The 18335-nt window shown below is 43.6% G+C and overlaps 1 long non-coding RNA gene across 1 annotated transcript in view; it reads right to left on the reverse strand.

Moving 5' to 3' along the window:
• Positions 1 to 18335, reverse strand: part of LOC127463297 (uncharacterized) — a 275239-nt gene that overhangs the window by 36346 nt on the left and 220558 nt on the right. Inside the window, exons 12-13 of the long non-coding RNA XR_007900761.1 lie at positions 17716 to 17824; positions 6099 to 6180 (exon numbers count right to left, since the gene is read on the reverse strand). This is a non-coding gene — a long non-coding RNA (uncharacterized LOC127463297). The remainder of the gene's footprint in view (positions 1 to 6098; positions 6181 to 17715; positions 17825 to 18335) is intronic.

An 18335-nucleotide genomic window follows, 5' to 3' on the forward strand; every position in this document is an offset into this window, starting at 1 on the left:
ACGGAGCTCAGCAAGTCTACACGCAGTTTTCGTCTGTCACAGAGCTGGTGGTTGCTTACTAATGCAACGCACCAAAAGAGGGTGCTAAAGAGAACCTCAACCATTACTGGCTGGCACTGGAAAGGGGGGTCCCTGCTTTAGCTTAGCCTCAGTACATAGTTTTGAAGGCCAATGGGATAAGCCAGCCCTCACCATGGAAGTTTCGATACAACAAGACTGCTGTTTTAACTCACGATTTTTAAACTTTAACTCCTGCACATCATGACATAGTGCAGTGCCAAACACTGCAGAACTGACATCTGCTGTTCACTAAGATGGAAAAGCCCCAGTTTACTGTTATAGCAATGCAAGGTCTTTACTTTGTGGGAAGGAAGGAGAAATTAGCCTTTTAATTGATTAAAACCCCCCACCCCAACAACATGACTGACTGGAACCCTGTTGAAGTAGGATCTTTATGAAGTGGCACCACTAATCCCATTTTAGGAAAGTGCTGGCTATGAATCATTTTTGGAATACTTTATATTTGCGAAAGACACCGTAGGTGTGGTAACTACAGCTATTTCCTATGCCCATAAGCTCTACAACCTGACTGCAATTTTACTAAATCACTTGAGCAAAATGCAAATTTTTGTGATATAATGCCACTTGAAGTAACAACAGAAAATTGCTTCTACAATCCAAGTCCTCAAAACACCTTCAAAGACTAAAGGAATGGGGTCTATGCTGAAGTAATACAGAAATAATCTGGGCAAATCAAATCCACTATTGAAAGAAGCAGGTCACTAAAAGTAACTAAGAGCAAGTCATTAATTGCATTTCAACAGTGCTGTATTTACTGCCATTGAAGATGAATGTCCATAACAAACAGAGGGTTTGTAAAAGGCTGGAACACAAGGATCTCACCCCAGACTTGTCTGGCGTTTGACAGGATGGTCCATGTGCCTGGGATGTGATTGTGGATCCAACCACACAAACCCAGGCTTTCCCCTCAGAATGCTCTGACCTGACAGCTACACTCCAGGGGGATTTCCCATATGCAGTGACTGACCTAGTAATCACAGCACTTCTGCCTATTTATTCCATACACTTACCACTGGTATTTTTTCCATAACTACACTACTAATCACTGCTGAAAACAAGACAGTAGGCCAGACAGACCCTTGGTCTAGCCCAGACTGTTAAATCTTACGTTCTTAGGATTTTTAACTGAGGAGACTGTGTTTCTCCAAGTTTTGTTTCACTTATTGAAGCTGCCACATACTTCTCAGGATACAATTCACAATCAAATGCTGCAACGTGGTACTGCAGGAACAACATCACTGCAGGCACAGAAGTGCTGAAACTGAAACAGAGCTAATTCAGTTCCTCCAGAGCTTCTGACTGCAGCACAACGTCAGTAGAACTGCTGCCTACTCTTAGCCATCAGTATCTGGTGCTAGGATTCATACCTTATCAAAAATTTCCACGGGAAAGTTTTAGAAACAAACCCAAAACACAGACATTATCAGTTGTGCCTTGTGAAAACAACTGGGAAGGCTGTGAATGCAATAGCAGCTGTGGCTGTCACAGACACTGCTCTGCACTCCCAGTGGAACAGGAGCCCCAGCACTCCCGGAGCTGCTCCTGGGACACACCTGTGTGCAGGTAACACCCGCTGCTGGCTCCGGGCGGGGCCCCAGGACACCACAGCACTTGGGACTGCTGGGGGAACAGCAGACTTTTTGTGAGAACTTACTGCTCTTTTACACAAAATATGGCAAGGGCCTAGAAGAAGTACTGACACACAATTCCCAACATGCTGGTCAGAAAACCAAGCTGGGTAACCACAAAATACACAGCTCACTGGGTATGCCAAAGTTTTGCTCCTGTGCTGAGTCAGCAGTTGTATCTGATATTGGGTTTGACCCTTTTCTTGTCTTTAACAAGAAAGACATGTAGCTCTTGAGGTAAACCTATATTTTAGAGAGTGCTTAACAAATATTTCATCAAAGGGGAAAGGTTTATCTTTTACTGCCAAATGATTTATTAGAACTCAGAGCCAAAACAGACAAAAGCCCTAGGGAAGTACTGTGTCTTTCAAAGAATTAAGCTCTAAGAGGACTTAAATGCTACAGACAGGAGGGCTGGGGTTTGGGAGGAAGGTGAGCAGCAGTCTTGCCAAACAAATAAAGATTTCCCACACATACCTCAATGCAATTCTCTGCATCAACACCTGAAAAAGGAGCAGGCATTAAAGAAATGCACACTTAAAGCCATGACTAACGAGGATACTTTTGTATCACAAAGTCTGGATTAGCCAATGAATCTTTCAAACTATCTAACTCGGAGAATAGCATTTGGCAAAGTCCACTGACATCTGCCAGCCCTTTCTTTAGCTCTGCATTCCCCGAGGGCGCTGCCTGGAGCTGCCCTGCAGTGCCACGGCACAGCAACTGCAGACAGCAGGGAATGCAGACAGACATGCAAAGTGTTTAAAAGGGGAAACCCGGGCTGTGCGCGGGGCTGTGGAACAGGTGTATCTGTATATTGGGAGCCCTATAAATGAGGCTTCTGTTACACGCGGCCGGGCGGCCGCAGCCTTTGCACAAGTACGGGGTATTCTGGTGAAAGTCAGACAGAGTAACCTCGTAGTAACCTCTAGTCTGGCTCACAGCCACTACGGAGGACTCTGGAGGACTGTCCCTTGGTGCTGCATTGATTAGATTTCTTCCCATAATACATCCAGTGTTTTTGCTCAGTAAACCTTACTAACAATTGAATTAAGGATAAAGAGCGAGAGGGGAAATAAAAGCTGATCTCCATGTGAAAATGGGCCATAAAATTAACAAGGTTCTCAACATCAAGTAATTCTGTCTGCTCTATTGTGGCCAGAAAATCAGAGCCTGTAAAATACTTACACAAGCAAGGAGGAAAAAAGAACCAACAAAAATATTCCAGAATTTATACAGCAAGTTGAATGTTTAAATGCACAACACCTAAGAAATATAAAAGTTTAACTTCCCCTACTACATTTAAATATTTCCCTGTCCATATATTATACACGCATCATTTTTGGATACTAGTTATGTTGGCAAACACACATTTTCCACAATCTTTTATGGTGCTGGGGAAATGTTAATATACAAGTCTCCTGATTTCCAAGTTTTGCAGCATCAACACTACATAGAAAGCATGTTTACAAGACAACCAAAAAAGCCACACACTGTTAAATAAAATGTGGATGATAACCTGAGACATACCAAATCCACAGTACAGTAATTTTTCCACTAAGAACATCAATGCATGGAGGCATGACAATCCCAGAACACTCCTAAATCTTGCTGGATACTGAGAGTGCCCCACTGTGGATCACCAGTATTTTTTGCTGGAATGATCCTTAATTGCTGGAAATGGAACCAAACTCCAAATCGTCGTCATTGGAAAGACAAGGGTAACACTGAACATTCCAAATGAACAGCCTCCATTCCTTTAAGAAAGGAACACCACTTTCTATCAGTAATGAATCATCCCGGCTCTGAATAACAATTATAACACTCACCTACTTGGTAATTAATGTAAGAGAAACTATGATCTTTCTAACATAAACATAACCTACTACTGAGTATTAGAGTTGAAAGGATGAACAGGATTGTCATGACTTCAGCTATACACACTGCATGAGAACTGATAAAGTAAGTAAACTAAGTTTACTGCAATACACAGAGAAAAAGGAGAACAGAATACATAGGACTGCTTTAATAAGGCATGTGGGAATACACAAACAATTCATTTATACCTTCTCTAATAACACGTGCTTTCAGAAAGGTCTGTCACCCCAAAGTGATCCACAGAGACAGCAAGGCTGGGATAGTATGCAACATTCATTTTAGAGGTTTATAGCTGCAGCAGAACACCAGACTAGATTTTAAGTAGATCTACTCAAGCTACCCACAGTTAGCACAACTGGGACCTAATAATATCACAGAGAAACAATGATAATGACCTTTAAGTACTGGCATTTGTTTGAGGTTTTCTCCCTGAGATCTTTTAAATGAATGACTCTGGCAAAGTAATGTGAAGAAGCAACAATCAGACACAAAATAGCCAAGTAAGAAGTCATCACCACAAGAAGCCTAAGGTAGGTGATGCTACATGTTAGCAAGCCTTTTCACTTCTGGAAACACAGGCAATATATTTTACAATTCTGCTTAAAAAGCTGATATTTCTGACCCTTTAACATGAACTGTGGTAAAGGAATGAAAGCTGCCCTGGCACTAACTTACATTCCCACTGCTGCTCTGTAATGGCCTTTGGAGGGTTCAAACACTGGGCAAACTAATTGCTTGCAAACTACTTGCAATCTATGTTCAGACAGGAAGAGTCTTGCTTAAAAATAATTTCAAAAATCAAATAAAAAATAACCTCAAGAATTTTCACAAAAGAAAATGAGATTTTTCATGAAGGTCTCAGAAAAGGATCAGACACTTGATATACCGCACTGTGACACTCTGCCCTCTACCACTCAAACAAGCAACATATGCCACTGGAGGATGAATTCAACATACACTAACCACAGACCTTAGTAAGAGGCCTATGAAGTCTTTCATTTGTGCCATCTAAGTATGGTAAATTAAACCTCTATATGTTTATAAGTTTATCTGACACATAGATGTGCAATAATTTACAAAAACATGGGTATCAACATCACTAAGAACAAGCTGCTTCCATGAACTGCTGAGAAAAGTGAAAGCACAGAAATGGAAGCTGGATTCTGCAGGGAATCTACACAGTTTCCCATGCACTCCACTGCCCTGCTGTTTAGGGGAACTCTAGGCCTTTCCCTGGCCTTGGGCACAACAACAGTCAACAGCCCTTCTTGGAATTCTTGGAAAGCTGCAGACCTTAGCTGAGAGATCCCAAAAGAGAGTTATTAATGAAGGCATTGTTAGCTGTGTGCTCTGCTGGTGGAATACAGCGTGCCTGCTATTTGAGAACAGAGGATCCTGGCCAGCATTGTCCTCCCCAGTTCATTATATGTCCCATGTGCCATGAGAGTAACAGGAGGGACAGCGCAAGTCCCACATTCCTTCCAGTTTCTTTGTCAGCTCTGAACCCAGTTTGTGACACCACACTAATGAGCTGAAGGCAGTTTGCAGAAGGTACGTGCAGACTCACCTCAAGCACTTCAGCTACCACATAGAGAAGTCTTCCTTTCTCCTCAGAGTGCCTGTCTGCAAGACACACTCTGGTGGCTCGCACCCAGTAATCTGATGTTTGAGAGTTCAGCTAAAAATAGATGGCAATAAAGTTCTGCCAGAAGAGGTGTCTGCTCCAGATCATTCCACCAGCAAATGGTGTTTCCAAAAACTCCGTGTGGAACAGCCCACATGGCTGCTCTCCAGATGTTGGCCATGCAGACATCTCAAGGAAGCAGAACATGCTTACTGCCTGTTAAAATGAAACACGTAATGGGAAGAGACCTAGGGGAGCAGAGAAACAGAAAATACAAGCCCTCCTGACTGCTACTTCAAAAAAATCCTTTCAGATATTGACTAAGATATGGCTTATCAAAGTAGCAAATAATTTAAAGAAGTCTTAACACAAATGTCTTGTTTGAATCCTGCCTGCTGGGACAGCTGTCCCTAGGAAGTATGCACTTACATGTACACATCACAAAAACACAGCCATGAATGCTATGAATGCATAAGGCTGGGAAGGACTATCATAAGCTGCCTGGTACTTTGAAGGCACCTTCAACTTTTGAATTAATGGAAAAACACTTCTTAATCCCCCAAGGAAGCCGGATTTCAGACACCATGTAAAAAAATGCTCTCCTGAAGAGGAAACCAAATGTTATTAACTTCTAGGTACACCTTCAGAGAATTGACTAGAAATCCAGATGTCTTAACTCTGTAACCTGTGATCCGCGTCCACATCATCTGCGCTTTTGGCTCCAATTTCACCTCAACTAAACTTGTTTTGCACTGAGTTATTTTTTATCACATAAATACCTATTTGTGGAGACTACTGTTCAACTGAAACCAAAAATCTCTTTCAGACCTTCCCCCTCTATCTATCTTGGGGCAAACAAGCATGTTTGAAACTACCCAGTAACTCACATGAGATGATGTTGGGCAGTTCGGTCCAATGCAGCGGTCCTGCCATGTTCATGACTGAAAACATCACTGTTTCTTGCTGATCCTTTAAAAAAAAGCAAAGCCTTTCATCAATACAACCACTGAGGGTCAGTCTCAGAAAATAAGTGACCCAAGAAAAAGCCCACTCATGAGAAAACCCAGAGGGAAGAGAAAATAGAGGTAATATAAAGGTATGCTTTTACTGTACTGGTTATTTGCTGGAATATGGTGCTGGTACTTTTATACTCAAGTCGTGTTAAAAACCCTCTCAGTTAATATGCTGTTAACATGACTGAGTTATGCAGTTCACCTTTTTATCACTAACAACATTGACAGGTATATTTGGAGCATATTGGAGGATCTTCGAAGTAATTTATAAGCACCAATGCTAAGGAAGCATTAATCCTTATTTTGCAGGTGAAGAACAGATGTACGAGACAGTGTGCTTTTGTGTGAATCACTGTGGCAGAGGCAGAAACCCAACCTGAGTTATGTACAACTTCTATGATTCCTAGGGGATATAAACAGCTTTCTGAAAAAGCATGGTAGGCAGGGGAAGCTGTCCTGAGAAATAAACAGAAAGAACCAATTTCCAGTGTAATCCCCTTAAAAGGAAGTCTAGCATCTGTACACAACTCCCACCTCAAAAGCCAAAATTATACCCAAGAACAAACAGCACGTGCAGTATTTTTAGACAGAACTTTAGTTAAGTGGGGCAATTTCTGTGTCCCACCTTGCTCAGTCCATGACAGCAACCTCTACCTGGCAACTGGTCTTGTTTGGAGGATATACTCCTTGTTATGTAATTCCAGATATTTCTTGCAGCTTTAAGCTTTTACTGTACTTACATGGGTGAGAAAGAAAGGAAGAATGACTCTACAGAAGGAGTTTCAGATGCTTTATTTTTACTGCCAAACACACCGTTTTCTGAGGTGTTTGGCACTAAGGGTGCAATGTATTAAAATGATTGATTGATTGCATTTTAAAAATAGAAGTACTGTTCTGATACTGGGATTAACTATTATCATTAAGATATGGCAGAATTTTAAACAGCCTTGAAGTTGCACCCTACTGTGAATGTAAGGCACCCTTCCTCATGTTACATACACAAACCAGATAATTTCATAAAAGAACCAAGTAAATACCTCTGACTTCACTCCTCACATGGTGAGTACTACATCCCTAGGACCACAGGAACAACTCCATTGTGTCCCTTCAATTCCCATCACGCATTTTTAGTTTGCTTTCAGCGAATTTGTAGCCTCTCTCCTTTATTTCCAAAGAACATTATGTGTTGCTCCATTAAAGAACCTTAATTATAGCTTTTTTGAAGGTTCTTATTTTTAAATATCCTATATATTTTTTATCAAATCTTGGTTATCAAAGGGGCTGCAAATAATATTTGGAATAAAGGGCTGTGCTGGGCTGGGGTAGAGTTACATTTCTTCCCAGTAGCTGTAGGGGCCGTGCTTTGGGTTTGTGCTGGATCAGTGCTGGTAACACAGGGATCTTTTAGTTCTTGCTGAGCAGGGCCTGCACAGAGCCAAGGCCTTTTCTGCTCCCCACCCGCCCCACCAGCGAGGGGCTGGGGGGCACAAGGGCTTGGGAGGGGACAGGACAGGACAGCTGATCCCAGCTGGCCACAGGGACATCCCAGCCCACGTGGGGTCATGCTCAGCACATAGAGCTGGGGGAGAAGGAGGAAGGGGGGATGTTGGAGTGATGGTGTTCATCTTCCCAAGTCACCGTGACCCTGGTGGAGCCCGGCTTTCCTGGGATGGCTGAGCACCTGCCTGCCATGGGAAGGGGGGGATGAATGTCCTGTCTGGCTTTGCTTGTGCACAGCCTTTCCTTTCCCTATTAAACTGATTTTAATCTCAACCCATGGGTTTTCTTCCTTTTACCTTTCCGGTTCTGTCCCCGTCCCGTGGCAGGGGAGGGAGCGGGTAGCTGTGAGGGGCTGAGCTGCCAGTCGGGGTTAAACCACAACAACAGCATGATTTGGTGGCCCAGTACAGTGGAAGCAGGTTCTGACTGAGAGCTGGGTGAGTGACTGCAGCTACAGGGAGACACTGCCAGCAGCACATTCGTGCCAACAGAAAAGAACAGTTGATGGCATCTACCCAAGGTCAGCTCCTCAAATTCGGGAGCTGGTTTTCTTCCAGACACTGTAAAGTCGCTTGTTTAAACGCAGCCAGTCGGCAACAATTAAGTGTCTAAATAAAACATGCAGATTTGGTGCTCCTTTTGAAAGCCCCTCCGTGCCACGTTGTTTATTTTCTGTTTCTCACAGTCTTCGTTATCCAACAATCAGGCCACAAAATGGCGGTCGCAGCGAGGCAGACATTTTGTGACTGCCTCATTAAAGCCCAGCGCAACAATGGGGACGCCCCGAGTGAAAAGCAGCCACCCCAGGAGCCAAAGGGAGCGCGGCTCTGCAGCCAGCGAGCCTCTCAGTGAGCCCTTTACCTTGTTTGCAGCAAAGTTAAAACCAAGCTGCACCGAGAAGCCACCTGAGAGCAAAACACAGTCGAGGGTGGCCCTTTCCAACCCTCTCCCTTCGGCGAGTGCAGCTCATGGCCCATCCGAGCAGAGACTCTGCCGTGCCCGTCTACTGGGAGCCATATGGACTCAAGACCACCCATTGACAGTGACTCAGGCACTGTAATCTTAACCACATTCTTCCCTTGAAAGTCCAGACACCAATGTTTTCTATTACAGCTCCACGAACCTCACAGTCTTTAGCACAGCTTTAAAAGCACTTGCAACAGAACCAGTAAAGAAACACTTAAAGAATGGAGCCCACACCTCCATCGCAGCAGATGACTTCTCACTCCAATTTAACTCTTATGTCCAATAAGCTAGGGACAGCTAAAGCAGAATAAAGTAATACCACAGCTGATAAAAGCAAATAGCACCAAGAATTAATAAGCACAATCTTTTTCTCTTTTAATTGTGTGCCCACCAGCCTCCTCATAGAAGTATTAGCAACTGATGGATCATAAGAAGCAAATATGCAAATCTTTAGAAAAAACTGCAAAGCACATGCTATTCATTAAAGATTTAGGTACCTGCCAAATTACAGGCTTAGAGATTCAGATAATTTTACACTGTTTCCTGAGGGAAAAGATAAAAAACAAACCACCTAAAAAATAAAACTGAAAACCTTTCTAACCTCAAAAAACTATGCTTTTGTCACCCTCCTATAAATAAAATATGGCTGAGGGGATTTTGCTTGCAGTTTTCTTAATGACACAAAATAATCAAAGTCACTGAGCTAATGATATATTTGAAAAGGGTCGTAGGTGTAAAAAACCCCCAAACCATCCTGGACTTATATAATGAAAGAAAATAATCATTGTTAATTTTAATGCAGCTCTGACTTTGAGGGACCTGTAATACAGGAATGAAACCCAACAAAACAGGTAAGGAATAATGACATAGGCATGCTGAAAACACAGGCATTACACGGGTACACTGAGGCTAGAAGCGATTAGGCTGAAGCATTTCTGTTCCCTCTGTTCCTACGAAGACTCTGCTCCAGTGTGATGCTGCTATCTGATATTCAATGAACCAGGTCACGAGCAGGCAACCGAATGGGGACAAAGGGCTGGCCCTCAAAAGCCAAAGTCAGGAAACCCTTGGCAGCATGCAGGTGGCAGGTGAACCAGCTACCCGGGAAAACAGTCCGAAGAAGCTTATTTTGAAACTTTATCTCTTTGAAGAAAGCCTGTGAGCCTGACTGTTGAAAGAAAACTACTCTGAGGCTCCAGAGAGAGCAGGGTAAAACGTTCTCAGAAAAGAGAAGAAGTTAGCCTACAGTTTACATAGGACTGTGGGGCATTTGCCAGTAACCCTCTGCTTTTAGCTGTGAGACATTTCCGAGCTACACACTGACCCTTCTCCTATGGGAAACTGAGAGACACAGTCAGTGCAAGGGGCTTTGTCTGGGCCACCAAGAGCTGTGGTACAACAGGAGAGGAGGAGGATCCCTGCCCGGGACAGGCACACGTGGGATGCTGTTCCCACTCCAGACGGTGCTGGTGTAGGCCCTGTGCCTGCAGAGCCCGGCGGTGTCTGACAGCCCAGGGCAGCCCTGCTCCATGGACACGCTGTTCCCACACATCCTGCAGCCCCAGGGACGGCTCTGCCAGGACAGAGCACACCTGGCACACTTACCATGCTCCGCTCAGAGGCTGCACCCAGCACTAAACCCACCAACTCTAAGGTAACCTTGACTGCAGCTGTCCTTTGGTTTCGTTACAAACCCCCAAAAATCAAAAGAATTCTGAATTTTGTTACAAACTTAAAAGCAGGTCAAGGTTCATGGGTCATCACCCTTCAGAGTTAAGCTAACTCTAATCTAAGCTAGGAGAAAAAAATCTTTCAGTTAGCACAAGGTTTCACACTGGAAGTGTGGGAAACTCGTGGTTTGACAAGATTTCCTTGCAAACCCAGGTGAAACTCAGTGGTTTCTGTGATATTTCACAAGGACTATCTGGATGCTTTGAACTTGAAACTCAAAGCAGAATCCAGCAGATGCAAACTTAAACACAGCAAGACAAAGATTAAGAAAAAATTGCTTGCACGGGCTGCTGGGAAGAATATACTGCGTTCCACCTGCTGACACTGGAAAAAGCAAAAGTCTACACACCCTACAGTTCCAGTTCAATTTAAATAAAAACACCGAGGAGGGATGGCACAGCTGTCACACTTTTGACATACCCAAGTGAGGAACCCGTCTGTGCTCTCCAGAGTCCTTGTTCACGCTGCAGCTCCCACGGCTCCTCACACCCATTCCCAGCAGCTCTGCAGTGCCATCCTCACAGCCTCTTTTCCAGAGCCACCAAAGCTACCAAAGCCAGCTTTCAACACGTGGGAGAGAACAAAAGGGTTCTACCCCTTAAATTTGGAGAACTGGAATTAAAAAGACAAAACTTGTAAGCAAGAGAGGGAAGCAGAAGAATACATGGGCACCACTGGCCTCAGCAATGTAAGTTATCAGCTTCGGTTTGCTGGATGTTAGAATAGGAATAATCATATCCCGTAGGGAATGTATAATATTCTATATTTTGAAAGTTTTTCTTAATAACACTGCAAACAGGAGAATCCACCTGCAGCACATACAGTGGTAGGGGAAAAGGTGACAACGACCTGAGAAACAACTGGGAAACAAAACGAGGACTGTAAGCAGCAAAAGAGAAAGGAAAAGCGAGATGATTACAGACAGATGAGCATAAGGATTAAAAACCAACCAGCAAATATTGGGAAAAAGGTTTAGAAATCAAGGAATGGGAATAAAAAGACTAAGCATGTTAATTACGGCACATTTCTTTGACATGTTTTTTTTTCTTAAGTGTAGCAAACCTTTTGAGCAGTAAAGAATTTTGATTCTACTGTTAAATCCTAGAGAAGAGAAAAATTCTAAATTTTGCCATCACGCTTTTGGTTTTTGGGGTTCCACTTCTTTGGTGAACTATTCCCTAGTCACATGTAAATGCAGGAAATCACATATGCTGATCCTAGAATAATACCCCTGCCTCCTCAAGCCTCCAATTATCCTTTAACAGAGCGAAGCTGTAGGGAAAGTAGCCATTTGTATTAAACCAGATCACCTTGGGCGCACAGCAGCATTCTCCCTAATGCTGCCATTTCTGCCTGTCTGACTCAGGGAAGTTTGGGAAAAGAAGAGCAGAAAAATATTCTGGGGAGAATCACTAAGTATCACATCTGGGGTTTTATGATATAGTTCTGTGCCTGGTTTTGACAAATAGATATCCTAATGGAGGAACTTAATAGTCACATAGACAAAAGAAATTTGGATTGATACAGCTGTGAGTACACAAGGGCTGCAGTTTTTGATTGTGAACCTGGAGAATACTAAAGTTGTAAAAATCATCTGGAAAAAATGAGCCACAGCAACAACAAACCCTGGAGTGCTCCTTTGTTAGTTTAAAAAGTATTGGATCCCCTGGTATGACCTAATGTATCAATACATGCACTCCTCCTTTCTTCATCATTTATGTAAGACCAGTTGTCGTGACAACTAAAAGAATTGTTTTAATAAAGCAACGTCCCCCTATATTTTAAATACTGCTAGTTCCTGAGAAAAAGAAATCCACCCCACAACTCCAAAGATACAAAATAATACAACAGGAAAAAAAGCCAAAGGAGGAAAAAACCCTGCACACCAAATGAATTTTGCAGGCAAGTGGTATTTTTGGCTCACAACTCCAAGCACACCTTTACTGCCTTTTATAAGCTTTATTACCCATACCTCCTACATCTCTTCACTTCCTTCTGTGTCCCTACAGCAAACCAATCCAAACCCCTCTCTCTTAACTGGGTTCCAGTACAATAAGCATTATGATGCACAACGCAAGTATTGCAAGGACACAGAAGGACACAGCTCTGCACCTCCCGAGCCCAGGTGAGACCGGCTGTGAGGCAGCACTGAGAGGGACTGAGGGAGGCAGAGCCTGCACCTCTGAGCAAACAGCCTTCCAGGAGGGATGGCTCTGAGGATCATGCGAGTAACAAGCCCGAAGTTCACTCTTAGTTACAGAGAGATGGAGGTGTATTGCACAGCAGGTATAAACAGAGTCTGTCAGAAATTCTGGGAAGGGAAACGTGAGCACTGTGCTTCCCTGCAGTGCGATGCTAACTCTGCCTTCCCCGCTCCTTGGCATTCTTCAGCCAGGGACTTCTGTGCACTGAGGGCTGCCCTGGGGGGCTTCCACCTATACCAAAACCTTACCCAGACCACTGAGAGTGAACAGAAAATATACAGAAGAGTACGGTCGCACAGTGTCAGTGGAGACGAAATCCAACATCCCAACAGACGTTCCTGCTCCCAGGACACTGTGGCCCCCAGGCTTCCTGGACACTGCAGCGGTGACAGTGCAACTGTGTGTCATTGTTAACGCTCACTCGAGGGAACCTGACAGACTAAGGGCTGGGATTAGCCTTTCTGTTAGCAAGTCTGGGCTGCCAACAGTAACATCTGGCGCTGGGAAGTGACAACTGAGAGTTTAAGGGTCAGGTTTGCCTGCACTGCAACACGAGGAATTGCATTTCTAACCCCCAGCTACGTAATCACTCTCCTGCCAAGCAGAATGAGCTTTCAGCCACCTCAGAGTGCTTCAAACTAACAAGCACAGGTAGCATGAGCAGCAGCACAGTGGTAGCAAGAGTCTGATCCGTCTGCCTTGGATCCATACAGTATTATTTATTTTCTGAAACGCTTTTACAACTGTGTCATTAACACCATGTTTCTGATTTTACATGGAAGTTGCTTTTTAAAGATATTTTGGAGCATAAATTCTGCACAAACTACTCCATATATGCTTTTTACTTTGAAAAGCTTCCCCCTCTGCCACACTACATATTATTGAGTAGGAATCGCAGATTACCTAGAGTTTAGAATCATTGTTAACAGTTTAATGTTCAAAATTTCCATCTTTTATTCCTTCACAACTATGGAAGAAATAATCTCACGTATTAATAAGAAAGCATTTAAACAAGCCAACAATAATAAGTTTAATGAAGGCCATTATCCTGCCTTTTGTCAATATTTTCATAGCGACAAATATATCAAACACAAGATACTTTTAAGGCTTTCTTCTCCCTCTTTGTAAATCATAAATACTTTGGTATATTTAATTTCAAAATGAGTTTCCTGTGGATCAGGCTAACACAACGGATTAAGAAAACCTTCCCAAACCCTGCTGTATCTTAGATGGAAGAGTACACAAAATGTTCTTTTGCTCTCTCCCCCTGTTCATTTTCCAACTGTTCCTCTTTCCCCAAGGACCAAGCTGCCTATGCTAATCAAAAAAAGGTTCTTAGTCCTGTTCTGAGCCTTCAAAACACTGTAAACATATAGTCTTCCTAAATAAATGAAGAATTTCAGACTATATTCAGAGGAAGATACTCAAGTGCCTAAATATTAGCTACACCATACAGATACAGCTGGCATATTCAGAGACAGAAAATTCCCCCCTGCAAGATGAAAAGCAAAGGGAATACCTGTGTTTTGTGCCAGTCTGCCCAGGTACTACTTGGTGTCTGTTTTTGAGAAAAGGGTTCAAAACATGTTTGAAGACTCAATGGAGTGTTACTCTCAAATCTGCACCAGTTTTAAACCTTCCTAAGCAAGGTCAGGAGACACTTCTGCCTGGTGAAAAGTATTTGTAAGACTTGACCAACTTTTCCATGCAAGGGCATTGGCCAGACTCAGAAAACATTCCTCTGCTATACTTGCTTGTCTTTTCTGCTGTCCTCCTGTCCGTCCTGGCTCCAGGTGCCCAAGGCCCCCAGTGAAATGCAGAGCACAGCAGCTCACTGCTGGAGCACACGGACCAGCCCTGGGTCCCTGGCCAGGCCGGGGCTCGTGCCCTGCCCCAGCACCCCGTGAGTGCTCTTCTGGACAGAGCTGCAGGAGAACTGCAGGTCTGCTCCAGCCTGGGGCACAAGTGAGGGCAGCAGTGGCAGGGTGGCAGGGAGAGCCCTGTGCCTGGGGCAGTGCCCTGGGCAGAGAGGTCCTGGCCAAACTGCCTCCTTCCTCCTGCAGCTGGGTCAGAGAGTGGACTCCTACAACCAGAAGTGACAGAATGAGCTTTCTGTTTGATAAATAACCACCCCTTCCAGCTGGCCCAGGCAGCTGGGACGTCCCTCCATGGAAGCATCCTGGGATCACCACCTCCTTAGGTGCCTGGTGCCCTGCTTGGCCCTCATCCAAACAAAGTGTCCCCTCTAAACATTTTGCAAGAGTGGTAGAAGTAATGACGAATTACTCACAAATGGCATTCTGAGCTGTAACCAACGTCTTTGGTGACAGAGGCAGTGTGAACACAACACAAGGAATGCTAATCCTCCGAGCAGCAACAGCCCCCTTTTGGTGCAGCTCCAACAGATTGTGAATTTCAGCTTTAGCATGGATGTGGGTTTGGTTACTTACAATGTATTTGAAACAACTGAAATGGGGGTTTTCTGTGTTTATTTTGGAGCTGGCTATTTTTAAGGTCACAGTGCCTGCCAAGGGAGGAAACTGTCTCTGAGGTACTGGGAATTAAACAGAGGAAAGAAAAAGGCATAGAGAAAGTAGCTGCTTTAGAGAGAACTCAAATATTTTGTTTCCTTCCTTGTTCAGTCTGTAGTCAAAAAAGAACTTCACAGAAAATGTTAACTCATGTTATTTTAAAAAATGAACATAATTCCAAATTTCACAAGAATTATTCTTTAACTCCCAGAACGCCTTCTGATAAACTGCAATGTAAAGGACATTCCCCCCCAGTGTCAGAGGCTAGGCTGACCTCTCCCCTGTCCGTGGTGACACGCAGTGCCACCTACGCCAGGCCAAACATTTTGTGCAGGCGCTTTTCGGACTTGGAGAGATGAACGAGGAGGTGCAGGGAAGGCAGCAAATGTTTCAAGAGCCTTGGAAACCCCACTCAAGACAGCAATCCCACACTGCAGAGGGCACACATCACACTGCAACCACAGACTTTTGTGCCAGGAACCAGAGGAAACCAGTGCCAAAGAGATGGTGTGGGAAAAGACGGGAGCAAAGCCAATGGAGGAATTCCACCCTAGGGAAGAGAACCCACTGTCACCAGCCCAAAGGCTGCCCTGGTCCTGGTCAGGAGGTCCCGTGACATGTCAGCACAGCAGAGCTGCACTCTGTGACTGACACCAGGAATTCACTCCAGAGCCTTAGTTCTTAAATAATGCAAAGAAGGATCAAAGCCAGCAGCTATATGAAAAGAGGCTTCTTTCATAACTTAATTGGTCGTTTCTAAAATACCAATGTTATTTATTTAAGCAACTATGACCTTTTCTGATGCACTGGCAACGTGAATGCTCATGTGTGGGTGTCAGAAGAAATCATGATAATAAAATACTAATACCATGCATCAGGAGTTGCCCAGTTAACTGTGCTTGGATAGCATGCCTACAGAAAAGGAGCTGCACTGCACCTTGCTGAGGCAAGGTTACAGCTGCTTCCAACCCTGCCCCAGGCTCTGCCTCTGCAGAAGAGAAATGCATTTGGAGCCATTTTTCAGATGTCTTTTTCTCATGCAAGTACCATGAGAAATACACTGAGACTGTGGGAATCCCAAAAGCACGTACAGGCAGGGAACAGCACGTGCACACCAGTCCAGAGGACATGTTATGTCAGTGAGAACTGGAACAGTTTGGCTGGAACAATATCAAGAAGGCTGAAGGAAGACACTTCCATGCCTTACCATGGTACAACACTGGACATCATCTGTTCCTTATGAAGACGTCAGTAGACAGATATAATGATTAAGGGAATGTCTCTAGTCTGTACTTATTACTTGGGCCAAAGTGGGATACAGAATACAAGGGAAGTGCAGCAGTTCTTGAATAGCAGATTATAAGAAACTCTGGGGAGAAAAGAGGGGATGGGGAGGTATATACAAGAGTTCTAGGAGTGGAAAAATAAGGAAAAATTTATCCAAGTTACTCCAAGACTGTTAGTTTGCTCCAAAAGGGCACACTCTGTCTCACGTCCAGGTACTGCAGTGAGGATACGCTGCCATTTCAGTTATGTTTCTCAGATTTGTTTCTCAAATATGTTTCTAAAATGGGACAGGAGCCTGCGACAATATAAAATAATTTTCTCTTCAGAAATTTTCTTTTAGATGCAAGTGCAATTTACCTTTGGGTGACATCTACCCGTTCCTATGCAGCCTCACCTGAGTAGGGTACACACCTGTATCCTACTTTCCAGCGACACTGAAGAGCTACACAGCTTTTTATTTTTATCACCTGCACAGATATTCTGTAACACACATTAAGGCAAGAAAGCAAAAAGAGATCAGAACTAGGACTGGTGCGAGTGGAAACTGTGTAACCTCTGTGTCCCATGTAAACACGTTAGCAGGCTTTAACAAAGCCAGGCAACACTGTGAGCTGCACTTGCCAACTAAAGAGTCCTTGAGGTATGTAAGAGCCACACAGGTAAATGACAGCACCAGCACAGTTCAGAACTAACAGTATACAAGCCATGTGGTTACCACACTAAAAAACCAGCTTTTAAGGGTTCAGGAAGGAGATTAAAATCTGTAATGCATATTTAGATAGTGAATACACAACAATTATATCCGTGTTTTGGGACCTGTTCTATTTAAATTCTGCTGCAATCAATACATATGGAAAGCAATGCCAGACTCCTCAAACACATGATGTTCTTCAGTGGAGCCTGAACATGAAACTATTCCTCCTGACATGCTGAGGTGATGCTTACCAGGAAAGATGTGAATAATTAACTCTGAAAGAAAGTGGAAGTGGCACAGATAGGAAGAGCACTGTGCTACACTTGAGCAAGGCCAGAATGCCACGCCGAGGGACTGTGGAGTGTGCCACGAGTTTGGGCTGTGGGAGGGTGTTCTAACTGAGCATACCTGAAGGGAGGTAGTGGGTTTGGTCTGCTAGCCTTCTGAAAGAATAAACAGTTCCCAAAATGTCAACAGCCTACTGTGTTTTTAGTAATGTTTCTTAAAAGCACATTTGAGCTACAAACAGAAAAAAAATATCACTTTCTCAACTTCTTAATGCACATTAGGTGACTTACCAAAATACTTTTTTTGAGTCACATTACTTCAACTCTCCTTGTTGGTTTGGACATCGTATCTGGAACAGCCAGTGGTTAACAGACTCTGGTTTCCATGTTATCAGTGAATCTGAAATAAAGAACAAAATTTTGTTCAGAATTACTTTTAATCTCCATACATCAACAAACACAAGCACTGTCAAACTTCAGGGTTTTATTACACTGTGCTTTGTTATCTGGCAACAATCCCAAATTGCCCCTCAGGACTGTTCAACGCTATACCAGAGTTATTCAGTGCATCTGAGATGACAAAAATCTGCAAAGTCTCATTGTGGATGTAATAATGTATCTGTAACTACTGCAAGCATCCCAGCAACAAAAGCAAAGATACACCATCTTCCTCTGCTAGAAAGTTGTTCAGAAGGTAGTTTTAGCTTCAAGAAACTAGAACCGCCCTTATTAAGCAGGACACATGATAATCATGGTCTTCTGTCACCCTCAGGTCTGATATCACAAGTACCCAATACCTGAAAAAGGCTGCAAATTGTCACTGGTAAAATATCTTCTAATTCAGAAGGGAAGCACACCCATGATGGAATCTGAACTCTGCTTTATTGCTTTTAGAGCTTCCTGAAGTACTG

This window comes from Manacus candei, unplaced genomic scaffold, assembly GCF_025592945.1.
Source record: "Manacus candei isolate 608988 ecotype Guabito, Panama unplaced genomic scaffold, ASM2559294v1 h1tg000153l, whole genome shotgun sequence".
In the NCBI taxonomy this organism is placed as follows: Eukaryota; Metazoa; Chordata; class Aves; order Passeriformes; family Pipridae; genus Manacus; species Manacus candei.